Genomic DNA, 13,034 nt, shown 5'->3' with positions numbered 1-13,034 from the left:
TAAATTGGCCAAAAGGAGTTTATTCACGGACTTCTACACATTTGAAGTCCGGATAAATATATGAGTGAATATCAAATATTTGATTTTCCAGTTAAAGATTTTCAAGTTTAAAATTTGACAAATAAAAATCCAATAATCTATAAATGCAGTGATTTAACGAAAGTGGATTTATTCCGATTAATGGCAATTAAACTTTATTAATAATTATTAATACTAAGGTCCCATTTTAGACCGCATCAATAAATAGGATAATTTTGTAGTAGGTATCCTACACATACACTTTAGAAATATGTATGTGCTTAAACTACAAAACTAAATAATCTAAATTTTCGCATTTTAATTTGAGCATATTATTATAAATTTTTTTGACACTAAAAATAGTTAATTTCTGTATGTGTTCTGGTCTCTTTTCTGTTCATATTGCATTTACTTCTTTCCTTACACTTATTTTATTTTAGATAATTTTTGTAGTATAATTTTTTATATCACTATTTTTTACAAAGGAAAATTTTGGGGGAAAAATGAGAGAATTTTAACTAGAAATCCTTAAGGCATAATGTCCTAAACATCTTAATTTTGAGCTATAGGGTGTTAAAATTTTAAGAAGAAAAGAGTTCTTATATCATAATTTTTTATCATACTTAGATATTTTTAATAAATTTGGTACCTTTTCATCATTAAGGAGGATTTTTGAAAGAAATTTTTTTTCCTGATTTTCACCAGGGACGTCTATACGGGACTTGAACTTTTAAACAATTAAAAAAAATTATACGCCACTAATTTTTCTATAAATTAAGACTATTTTTGAAATCCCCATTTATTTTAAAGCAAATTTGGGCTCTAGACTTACTTTCATAGGACGTATAATTTTTGCTTAAAAAATTAATTTTTGTCCTAAATTTTTATAACTACTTTTAACAAGATATCATGCAAAAGCACTTTCAAAGAACTAAGAGAAACATTTTTTTTTGGTTTTTATTTTTTTACGCAAAAACGATACATCATAGTATGAAATTAATTCTATAAAACTCGTTTTCTTAAAAATCTATAATTTTCTCTAAAAATTTGCTTTGAACGTATTATGAAGCATCCTCAAAGTTCATTTAAGAAAAACGATCTGGAATATTTAGCAAAAAAACCAAAACAAAAAAAACTTAAATTTACTGAAAATCCTTTTTAACACTGGATAAGTTGATATTTTAGATCTGTAAGAATTTGTGAAATTCTTCAGTGAAAATGTTGAGCCGTTTATCCTCAATATTTTTCTTAAATTTTCTTGTCAGTTTACATCAAAATCAATATTTCCTTGTCCGTCAATATCCGAACATTATTCTTATACATCCGAAAACTTTCTCACCGTTAACATTCAGCATCTGTTAATCATTACAAAAAAAAATAATTGACTCCCACAAGGCTCATCACTCCGAAGGTTCACTACACACCAACGAAATCCTTGATGGCTTTATAATAGAGATATCAAATAATAATAATACGCACATTTTCGTTGATTGATGTTTTAAATCGACCCGACGATTTGTTACGGCAGTCAATTTTTGTTTCTCCGATTCGGCTCTTTTGTTTCACAAATCCGCGGCCTCGATTGATTCCAATATTAATTGATCAACCTCGAGTGGAATCAATAAAGAAACCTCTGGTGGTAAAACCCACACTGATTTAAAACAGTTAGAACCATTAAAGGTCTTCGGAGTTTATTATCGTGGTGTCATTGCGCTTATAGAAATCATTTTTCTCGTATTATTGAATCATTAAAGGTACTTTTTTTTAAACACCCGCAATAGTTGAGAGTACTGAGAAATAGATTGCCAACGTAAGAAAGATAATAGTAATAAATAGCTTCCTAAGAAGCAAATTTTTAAAAGGAGATCGTTAAAGTTGAATCACCGGCTACGACGGAACGGGCTTGGTGTATCTTGAAACGGGCAAAACATCAATAGGATGAAGATAATGAGGCAAAATTGAATGGGGCGTTACGACTTTAAGGTTGTCTTTTTACGGAAAAAGGCCCGTAATGAGTAATGAATAGGTTCAGGTTCGGTGGAAAGTAGATATTTCAATTAGCTATGATATGCCGTAATCGTGCAATTATTAATATCAGGATGGGTGAACTTATACTAGTTTAGAGAATCGATGTTTGATCATGCAAGTTATTGATGCTGTTGACCCAAAGATATCATAAATTATTTTGAAATTATAAGTGTTTTAGTTTTAACTGGGGATATTGATTGGTTGGGTAAAAAAGCTGTGTGAATCATCCGACAATTATGATTTTCAACAGTTGTCCAGTCAAGGATTTTAAATTACTTAAAATAAATGCATTTAGAGCTGCTTCTAGGCAGTTTGCAATAGAGTTTATTTTACAATTATTGCGACAAGTTTTCTAAAAATTATGCAAAACACCTGCGTTATTTGACTAAATTAACAAAAATATTTTTTTTTACATACAGACACTAAGAGAAGACACTTAAATTCTTCCTGCTTAAGGGTTCAGTTGGCCAACAAAAAATAAATATTTTAATAATTTCTTCTGTGAAATCTCCACCCTTTTATATAAACAAAATATATGAAGTAATGTATTTTTAGGTTAAATATATACGTTCATCCAGAATTTCAAGTATCTTAACTAATCTTTAAGCTCTATCTTCAAATGTGCAGGAGTAAATGAAGTAGTTAATAAAAAAATCCCAAACAAGACTATGAGGAATAGTTGAAATCTTGAATTTTAAACAGTTTGAGCATAACTTAAAAGGATATGATTAATTTTTTTATAAAATTATCTGAAGCTCAAATGTATAACTGTATCCAAAATTTCAAGTAATCTTGCTGATGTTTAATTTTTTTCTCCGTTTAAACGCACAGGAGTAAATGAAGTAGCTAATGAAAAAATATTATTCAATATTTTAAAAATTAATTACATTTTGAGTAGCTACATATCGAGCATAACTTAAATGCACGAGATTCATTATTTCATAAAATTATCTTAATTGAAAGAATATTTTGCATTAATAGAAAGTTCATATTGCAAATAATAAAAGCAATGAACATAAAGGTTTTTGATATTAAAGAGAGAGCAGTGATGTGGGGCGTTAGTTTCCCACATCCATTTCATCATCCTTATTTTTTTAAATTAGAACAACTTTTTCCATTTTTAGTTTTATTGAGATTAGAGATTTTAGATTCAAATATTTAGACTGGTAGTTATTATATGAGCTAGATGGGCATTTATACAATGACTAATTTTTTCAGTATTATTATCGGGATTTCATCACGGCTGCAGAGTATTTACTTGAAAACCCTAACATAGTATGATGAACTTCCTTTGCATCTGTGGCAAAGGGGAAAAAATTGAGAATTTGGCTTTCCCTAAGCAAGAAGGAGTAATAAATGTTATATTGAATTTCAAATTTCAAATGCCCAAAACAAGGTTTCAAGGTGATTGGTTTAAAGAACTTAGACTTATTACAGAATGATTGTAAATACCCCATGTGATTTTTATTTTATTCCCTAAACACTAAATTTTGTTTTTATTTAAAGACATCCTCCTAGAGTAGTAGAGAAGTAGATTTTATCTTAAGATAAAATGTGTAGGTGTAATCAGAGATTCAAGTATCTTGCTGAAATATAAGTTCTTTGTTTGTTTTAATGCATAGGAGTGAGTAAAGTAGTTATTAAAAAAATCCCAAGTTAAATTAATAAATACCTAAATTTTCAGCATAACTTAAATGGTCGTGATTATTTTTTTCATAAAATTACTTGTGTTTATTAATTTTGATTAGCATGTAAATACCTAATTCTAATAACTAGTAATTGGTGAAATAACACATACAACTTTAATATAAATATAAAAGTATTAGAACAAGAAGACACAAGCCAAAAAGTAAGATGAAACAAATATATTTAAATAGTGTAGTCATCAAAAAATTCTTCGACGCTATAACGTAGAGCCTAAATACGTTTAAATAGAGATCTATCAGATATTCTCTTTATCTCTATGGGTAAACGATTAAGTAGTTGACGAGTATTGAAGACAATAGAGTCGTGAACTTCTAGAACTAGATATAGATATACAAATGGATAGGCAGTTTTAAACCAAGGTTGCTTTATATTTTTTATTGATTAGTAATATAGTTTCTATGATAAATAATGAAAGCATGGTCAAAATATTGTTTGCCAAAAACATAAGTCTACCAGAATCTCTGGATTAATATTTTTATAATATTTATATATTTATTAATATATTTTAGAGATCTTTTTTGCAATACAAATACTGTATGCATTAGTTGTTTACCAATTCAATTTTAACTTCTTGAAAATGCTGTATATGTCTGTAAATTGAAAGAAAACAATAACAGTATTCTGCGAATTATTTAAAGCTTTTGATGATGTAGATCCGATGATACTATTGCCTGAGTTTTAAAGGACGAAGGAAAGATAGACTAATCCAAAGCTTTTGAATATGTGGGTTCAGTGATACTATTGTCTAAGCTTCAAAGCGCATTGAAGTAAATAGTTCATAGATGATAGAATTTTGCTGTTGTGTAATTTATTTCTCTGTTTAAACGCACAGAAGTGAGTAAAGTAATTATTCAAGAAATACCTAGTAGATTAGTAGTATTAAGAATAGTTGAGATTTTGAATAGTTACATTTTTGAGCATAACTTAAATGGACGTGATTATTTTTTTATAAAATCACTTAAAAAAGCAAACAATTGATTTGGATGTTTTTATATTGTGTAAAAGCTTAAGTATTTATCTATAAAATTAGAAATGTCTATGCCAAGAAAGGAAAGATAATAGTATTTTGAGATTTATTGGAAGCTTTTGATTGTGGAGATCCTGGAATTCTCTTGTCTAAGCTTTATAGGTTTAGCCTCAGAGGGTATAAAAGTTAGAGGTTAAAGGTTATTATTTGCAGTTCAAGGGCGATTGAGTCGTTATCAGAACGTAGAGCTTCTAACAGTGAGATAAGATAAAAAGATGTGAAAACGATTTTCATTTTTTTGTAGTAGAAGCAACAGGTGTAACCAAATTTCTATGTACATTTATTTTTATCTGCTATGACTGATGAAATTTTAAGAGTTTATTTAATTTATCAAGATATATCCAGATGAAAAAACAGTAGAGTGACCGCACATCAAACAATTCTCTTGTGTAAAGAGGTGGTGGAATAGTATTTGATCTTTCGGTAGATAACTTTCAATATATAATTTTGATCTACAGGCAGTTCAATGGTTTCCCTATTTAAACGCGCAGGAGTGAGTAAATTTGTTCATGAAAAAATCCCAAGACAAATTATTAAGAGTTGTTAAAATCTTAAATTGCTACTGTTTTAAGCATAACTTAAATGGACGTGATTCATGATTTATAAGATTTACAAGTGCTTTTAGGCGCTGGGAAAGGCGCTTTTTCTATTGTATACATGGTTGAGTATTTATCTATAAAATAAGTAATATATGAATGATTCACCTCCATTTAAATTATGCACAAACGTGCACGATTTCTCTTATTCACTTGGCTAGTAATTTTGTTTGTAAGTCATTTAATTTATTTTAAAACGTTATAAATTTAATCCAGAATTGTGCCAGATCAATGCACAGTTTAAATTTAGATTTAGCAAATCCTGACTTACAGACATATGGAAGTTCTTTAAAATGTCCAGAACCTATCCTACCCCCCAAAAACTCAAGTACACTTGAATCACAATAGATATACTTGTCGACACCAAATATCTGTATAAATGCCTAAACAGCAATGATAGCAGTATTCGAGGATTTATTGAAAACTTTGGATTATATAGATCTTGAAATTCTCTTGTCTAAGCTCCATAGATTCAACTTAAGGTAAATAGTGTCTATTTCAGCTTGTACTTAAGATAAATGATCGAAGCCAGCATTTGCAGGTGATACTACCATATTATTGTAAGACAGGGTGTGCTTTAATGGTCGTTAAAGTTTGAACATGTTTTTAGTGTAATGCTGGATCCATGAAGCTCTGCAAGTAAACCCTTAAACAAAAAGTGCTGATTTACAAGTTTCGTTCTTTACCAAGACGTTTTAATAGTTATTGCATGCATTGGTAGCGGATAATTACCACTTCTATTACCATATTAATATAAGTACCCTTATTTAATATTAAAATATTCATTTTTAGATAAATAGAAAAAAAAATTACGTACTCGGCATTATGGTATGGCATTTCCGTAAACACGCGCGCCATCACTCTCCTGAAAAGATTTACGAGCGAAACAGTACATATCGCGCTGTTGCCTTTTTCGCATCGGTGGTCGGTACGACCATATGCGACGTTTCGCGGAACAGTCGCCACCTGACAGGCATTTTTTACATAGCGGAGTAATTACAGGGACCTGTAATTGCGCCTCGCGCCGATAAAGCCTTTTTCGGGTCGTACGACGCGATTGTTTTTCTATGGAAACGCGTCTTTTTTTTGTTGTTGAAATTCTTGTATTCTTGCTCGTTTGAATAAAGTACCCCGATACTATCATAGGAGGTCTCTGAGTATAAATATGAATAAAAAACTAATAAAATGCACAAAAATAGTAACACGTCACTTATATACATTTTAGTTAAAATTTGATTCATCCTCTGTCACCTTTTTTTTTTAAGTAAAAAATTCGAAAGTTCTTACTATACGCATCTATAGGGCGTGTCTCCTCGCTCCGTCTCCCTCTTATGCATGCGAGACTCTCGCGAAAACTGGCTGGTTTACTTTGTCAAGTGCAAACGTAATGCGGGCTGAACGACTTTTTAGCTGATTTGCTCGATATAAACTGTCAGAAATGTAGAGCTATAAATCAAAAAGACACTCGACGAGGTACCGAAGGAATGGGACGTTGTATCGATCGAAATATCGGCAATTATAAATATTATACCAACATAATACCATATCCATTAAAGCTATGCATAGAAATTTAGCTTAGAAGTTAAGATTTGTCAGGTATTTCACTGGGCTTTAAACCATTTGAAGCAGAATTGTTGTTTGTTAATCTCAGTTTCATCACATTCATTAAAGTTATGCATACAAGAACATATTTTAATTTTTAGATCCTTAAAAGCAAAAAGTAATTAACTACTACCTCCAGGCACTTGTAATTTACTAGTTGTCCCTCTTTTAGAAAGATGAACTCGCTTTGAAATATTTTGAATAACATTTTTTTCTGCTACTTCTAGGCAATTGACATATTCATTTTTTTCCAGACAAGTAACAATTTTTTTTGAATATCTGAAAAAGGTAGGATATATCAAGTTTTGATAACTGAACGTCATCTCCTCTATAAGTACATTAAATTTTTGATTTTTCTACAATTTTGAAGTAGTTAAGATTATTAATAAGTTTCCCGAAAATTTAAATTATTTTAAGCCTTTAAAAAATAGTTTGGAATTATAGTATTAATAGTAAGCGCAATTTTCCAAATAAATGGCATTCTAAGGCCAGGCAGTCTAACTCATTTTTAATTTTTTCGAAAATGCCTGGAAAGTTGATTGATCTAAGAGGTGATACTTCAGTAAGCAAAAATATTCTAATATAGTATATATTTTTTTGAAATAAATAATTGATAATAATTTTTTTAACCAATTGCAGCAAGTAATAATAGTAAAGTAAGTAAGTAATAATTAGTTGGGAATCATACTCATTAAAATTATGCATTAAAATTAAAGAAGCTGCATGTAAAACGTGTAAAGTGTTTTTAAATACCTGCAAAACGTTTAATTTTTTGGGAGTTCAAAAATATATTTATTGAAAATTGCTTTTGAAAATTAGAAAATGTATTCAAGTGAATTAATTTAAAATAATCAAAATTCCATGTATCGTAAATAAATTACTTTGATCATTTGGAATAACAGGTAGCCCGTAGGCAGTGCTATTATTCGTGGTCTTTCAGATACTAAAAATTTGTTTTTAAAAAATTATAGAATAAAAACTCAAATGCTTGGAAGAAATACAATGTGTACGATTTAAAACCGTTTAGTCTATAGGTAAAAATAATCTTTTTCAATATTTTTTATGTGGTAATAAATTACTGAAATTCATGCAAAAATTATTCAAATATTTGGCTTTCTTCCAGGCAGTTGAAATTTTATTTTACAAGAATTCGAGACGCTTAAATAAAATATTTTTTACCACTTTAAATCGACAAAGCAAAAAATAATCAGTGTATATTTCTTTTAAGTAGTAATTAATATTTGGCAGTCATGGCTATTAAAGTTATGCATTGGAATTATAAAAAATTCGACTCAGATTGAATTCTTTTTGAGCAATTGAACTCAGATTTATAAAGCTGAAACGATATAATTTCTAGAATTTATTCATCTAATCACATCGAAACACTAGAAAACTTTGGAGAAAGTAATAATGTTGAAAAGCTTGTATTACACATACTAATAATTATATATTACATTAAAAGATTGTACCATACATTTTTTAGAAAATATATCATATTGGTTGAGAGTAAACTTAAATTTAACGAAGTCGGATTTAAAGATCCACGTTGTTATCTTATTCTTACAGATGTTCAAAATGATTGAAGGATCACATTTTTAGAGTATTTTCTAGAATGATTGTAAGAATAAATTAAGGTCGAAATTCCAATATTATAAATTTAAGAAATATTTCAATTTGAATTTTTAAAACGTGGTCCTGTTAAAAGCAACTTTATCACTTGGTAATAGTTTTATTGTTACATATATTCTAAAAATATCTAATAAATACTTGGGAGTCGTGACCATGTAAGTTATGCAATAATTATTTTCTGTGGAGTTTGGAAAAATCTGTTAATACAGACATTTTACTGGAATGCTCAGAAAAGAAGGCATTTTTCACATAATTTGTGGTATTAGCATTAAATAAATAATTGAAGAATTAATTTTTTTTTAAGTTTTGAACATTTCAAGGCAGTTAATAAATATTTAAGTTTTTAAACAAATAGTCGGGAGTTTAAAACTTAGACTTAGACTAGCTTTGCCTAATTTTACAATAAAATGGCGTTCTTTCAGGCAATTTAAGTTATTTTTGATTTTTTCGAAAATGCTTGGACACTATAGATTGTATATTCAATAGTCGTCAATTTATTTATTATTTAATAGAAATAAAATAATAGGAATTGTGTCCAATAAAGTGGGCAAAAATTAATTAATCAGTTACATCTAGATACGCTTTGATTTCATTTAAAGAAATATTGAATAACTTAAAAACCCACATGACTAGAAAAAATTGAAAAAAAATAATATTAGCCGGTTAGTCATCTATTCTATTAAGCAAAAATAATCAGTTTCTATTTATTTCATGTTGTTATAATTAGTTGGGAACAAGGCCCATTAAAATTATGCATAAAAATTAAATTCGCTTTATTTTTAAATTATTTGAATGAGATTCGTTTTTTGCTACTCCTAGGTAGTCGTACTATTCATTGTCTTCCAGAAATATTTTTTTATCATTTGAGAAATTGTGGAATGTGAACAAAATAAAAACTCCAATGCCTGGAAAAAAATTTAATTTAATTAATCTGTAGGTAAAAATAATCACTTTCTATATTATCTAATCGATAATAAATGGTTGTAATTCATGTCCAAATTATTCAAATATTTGGCTTTCTTCCAGGCACTTGAAATCATATTTTCCGAGCAGTCAAAAAATTTTAGAATAAACATAATAGACGCTAAAATACATTTAAAAAAAATTATAACTTTAGATCGTCAAATCTACAAGCAAAAATAAAAATTTTATATTTCTTCTAACTAATAATAAATAGTTGACAGTCATGGTTCTTAAAGTTATGCATTGGTATTAAAAAACTAAAATATTCGGCCCAGGCAGTTGAACTCGATTTTACTCGAGTTAAAACAGATTTACTTTGAAGCATTTAAAATTATTTAATTATTAGAATATCAGATAAATTATAAATAAAAATAAAGTTTTACTTACACGAAAATATATAATAAAGACTTGAGAATTATGACCATTTAAGTTATGCATCGTGATGCCTTCCGTATTCATTATTTATTTTCTATATATCTTGTGGCGTTTGTTGAAATCTGATATTATGGACGTTTCACTGGCTTCCTCAGGAATCAAAATATTTTTCATAATTTAGTTGTTAAAAGTCGTTATTGTGTTTTGAGGATGCCAAATAAATAGTGGACCATCATATTCGTTTAAGTTATGCATTATTTTCAATAAAATATTCACTAATAAATTAACTCTGTTCTCGACTTACGAGCCCATTCCTACTGGTACTTTTTACCCCACGCACCATAATAATTGAGAAATGATTATTGCCAGCGACTAGTTTGGGCGTTTGTATAATTTAAGTTGTATTTTCGCAACATTTCTTGCCGTTCGGTAGCAGATAAGGTAGCAGCGTTACGTCGATAATAAAATTAATTTTCTTTGCTGCCTGATTTCGATACCTTCGGGTCTATCTATACCACCTTTATTACACACCGTGAAATTTACGTTTTAAGATTTATAGTCAACTGCCATACAAAGAACTACGTATATGCTTTACATATCCCACTGTACGATCGAACTTTTTTTTTCCTTCTTTTAAAGTTTAATTCTTATCTCACAATAAAGTGTATCGGTTTCGAGCCGGTCTGTAGTGAAAGGATATGATTTGAGAAGGAAAAGACGGTTTTTAGGTGTTCATCTGGTAGCCGAGGTCGATCCTTAATGGCCCATGCGATGGTAATTGGCAATCTGCCGGTGGACCGCGTAATAATTGTACCAACATCTCTTGGGATCGTCGGGTTGTTGTTTTAAATTATACATTAAACGTTCAGCCGAGAAAATCGACCTGAAAATGGGTTATTGCAGGTCAGGCTCTTGGTCGATTAAAAGAGGTACTTTTTTCTCATTGTCTCTTACTATAGAATATTATACAGAATATCACTTTATTGTCGATTCTGAAAACCATACCGTTTTAATTTAATTTTAAAACTCGAAGTCGATTATAAATAAGAGTGGGTAAGTATAAGGTTCTATTGCCTTTTACTAAGCTCTTAAATCATCTATGGCCGAGCAAGCGTAACTTTTTAATATGTACGGAACTTCTGCAGGCGGTTCGCTATTATTTTTCTAATTTCCTTTCTCTGTTCGTATAGGCATAAGTAATTTAGATAGATCAAGTCTATTACTTTGTATGAAAAATCTGTTAGGTTAAGGATATTGGCGAAATTATGTACATTTTCTTGTTTTTATATTTTCCTTTCATTAACGTTGATTTATGTATAATTAAATTTTTTATACATAATTTTAGGCTATGGGCACTTTTGATAGTAGAAATTTACCAGAATGGGAAAGAAATTGATAGTTCTTCGGATAAATTGTAATTTTTTAGCACTTCCAGGCAGTTAATGTAGTAATCATTATCTGCCAGGAAGTTTATTTTAATATTTTTCTTGAACACCATTATGCTTGAAAGGTATGATTTTGCATTAAATTTAAATGACTTAGAAAAAAAAATAGATGTTCAATAAAGTTATACATAGAAGAGTCTTCTAAAATTATTGGTTCCAAGCAGTTCAGAATAAGAAGAAAATAGAACATCAGAATGCATGAAAGAAGTTGGTAACAAAATTTGATTTTCCAGTTTAATCCAAAACACTTTCTTTTTATTTTTAAGAAACTGAACATATAGGCCTATGAACTTGAAAAAATTATGCATAGTTCGTTTATTTAAAATTAATGTTAAATTTGTGTATTATTTTTGCTTACAGGTATATTTACTCTCAATTCAATTAAGTTTTCTTTATGAATATTTTACCTTGTTTATACCTACTTCAAATGCTTTTAGGTAAATCAGCAATAAAATTACTGGTTATATGTCACAACTATAAATAAATAGTAACTTGGTCATCCTATCCATTTATGTTATGCCTAAAAAATTCTTGACACTCATTGAAGGTTTAAGGCGTTAAATTAAAAAATATGTTGATTTTTATATATTTTTTTTAATGTAAATTTTAATTTTTATTATAACTTTTTTTACTTCAGCTAAATTACTAGTAAATTTGCTTATTAAATACTAAAGAAGCAAAGAAATATCAACGTCGGGTTTGTATCCATTAAAAATGTGCCAATTTTTTCAAACATTTGCCTTTTTAATAACCAAAGTTTTTCTGGGATAAAAGATTTGTTGAGCGACGTTTCGATTCTTTATTGAACCTTCTTCAGGCTAAAACTACAAATTATTATGGTACATGTTTTCCTTCTAGACGTCTTTTTGCGTTATATGCAAATATAGGATTCAGAAGAAAAAAAAATGGTTTACGTGTAAAAAGACCAAAGACATTATATTTTATAATCATATTTTGAATTTTGTTATTATTAGTCGTTGGGTAATAATAATATGTCCAATAGGAAAACCATATAGTTTCTGTTTTTAGCCTGAAGAAATTCCATTAAAGTTCAAAACGTCGCCCAACAAATATTAAATCTTTTATTTTCTGTCCCGTAATCTACCTTTCTTTTAAACCATTGGAATTTTTTTTAGCAATACTAAAGTGTCGAAAAATAGTGCTTAATTTCTTGGCAGGAAAATAAATCTCTTCACTTAAAATCCTCTAATATACATGCAGAAACTCTTTCTTTCTATTTCTTTTAAGCAATAATAAATAACTGGGAGTCATGGCCATTAGAGTTATGCATCGTTTTTTTCTGCTAACTCCGGGTAGTTTAAATTAATTTTTTATATATTTTTTTTTATTTATAGTATCAAAATTAATTTTTTTTTAACTAATTTCTTATACGTTTTTGGCTAATATAAACAAATTTACGTTCACTTTATTACTTCTTAATTTTTTCTTTTCCTTAATTAACGTTGTTTAATGTATATTTTTATATTTAATAATATTTATTTATTTATTGATAAAGTAATAATAAAAATCCTTAGTAAGAGCCAAAAAAGTAAAAAATTAGGAATCCTATCGTTTTTTATGCATACAATTTCGAATTATGAAGAAAATTGACAAAATTATAAATAGTGCCTTAACTGATCTTTT

General features: G+C 28.6%; 1 protein-coding gene across 3 annotated transcripts in view; it reads left to right on the top strand.

Annotated features, from left to right (window-relative positions):
* LOC126735310 (zinc finger and SCAN domain-containing protein 10) overlaps positions 1-13,034 on the top strand; it is a 129,489-nt gene that overhangs the window by 97,705 nt on the left and 18,750 nt on the right. The window contains exon 1 of one of the 3 annotated variants that reach the window (XM_050439260.1): positions 10,261-10,874. The exons of the other annotated variants lie outside the window; for them this stretch is intronic. The gene's annotated coding sequence lies outside the window, so the exon portion shown is untranslated. Of the gene's footprint in view, positions 1-10,260; positions 10,875-13,034 lie in introns of those variants that run through there. 3 annotated transcript variants of the gene reach the window in all.

This window comes from Anthonomus grandis, chromosome 4 (genome assembly GCF_022605725.1).
Source record: "Anthonomus grandis grandis chromosome 4, icAntGran1.3, whole genome shotgun sequence".
In the NCBI taxonomy this organism is placed as follows: domain Eukaryota; kingdom Metazoa; phylum Arthropoda; class Insecta; order Coleoptera; family Curculionidae; genus Anthonomus; species Anthonomus grandis.
The sequence above is the reverse complement of the archived record's forward strand: the minus strand, read 5'-3'. Positions and strand labels throughout refer to the sequence as shown.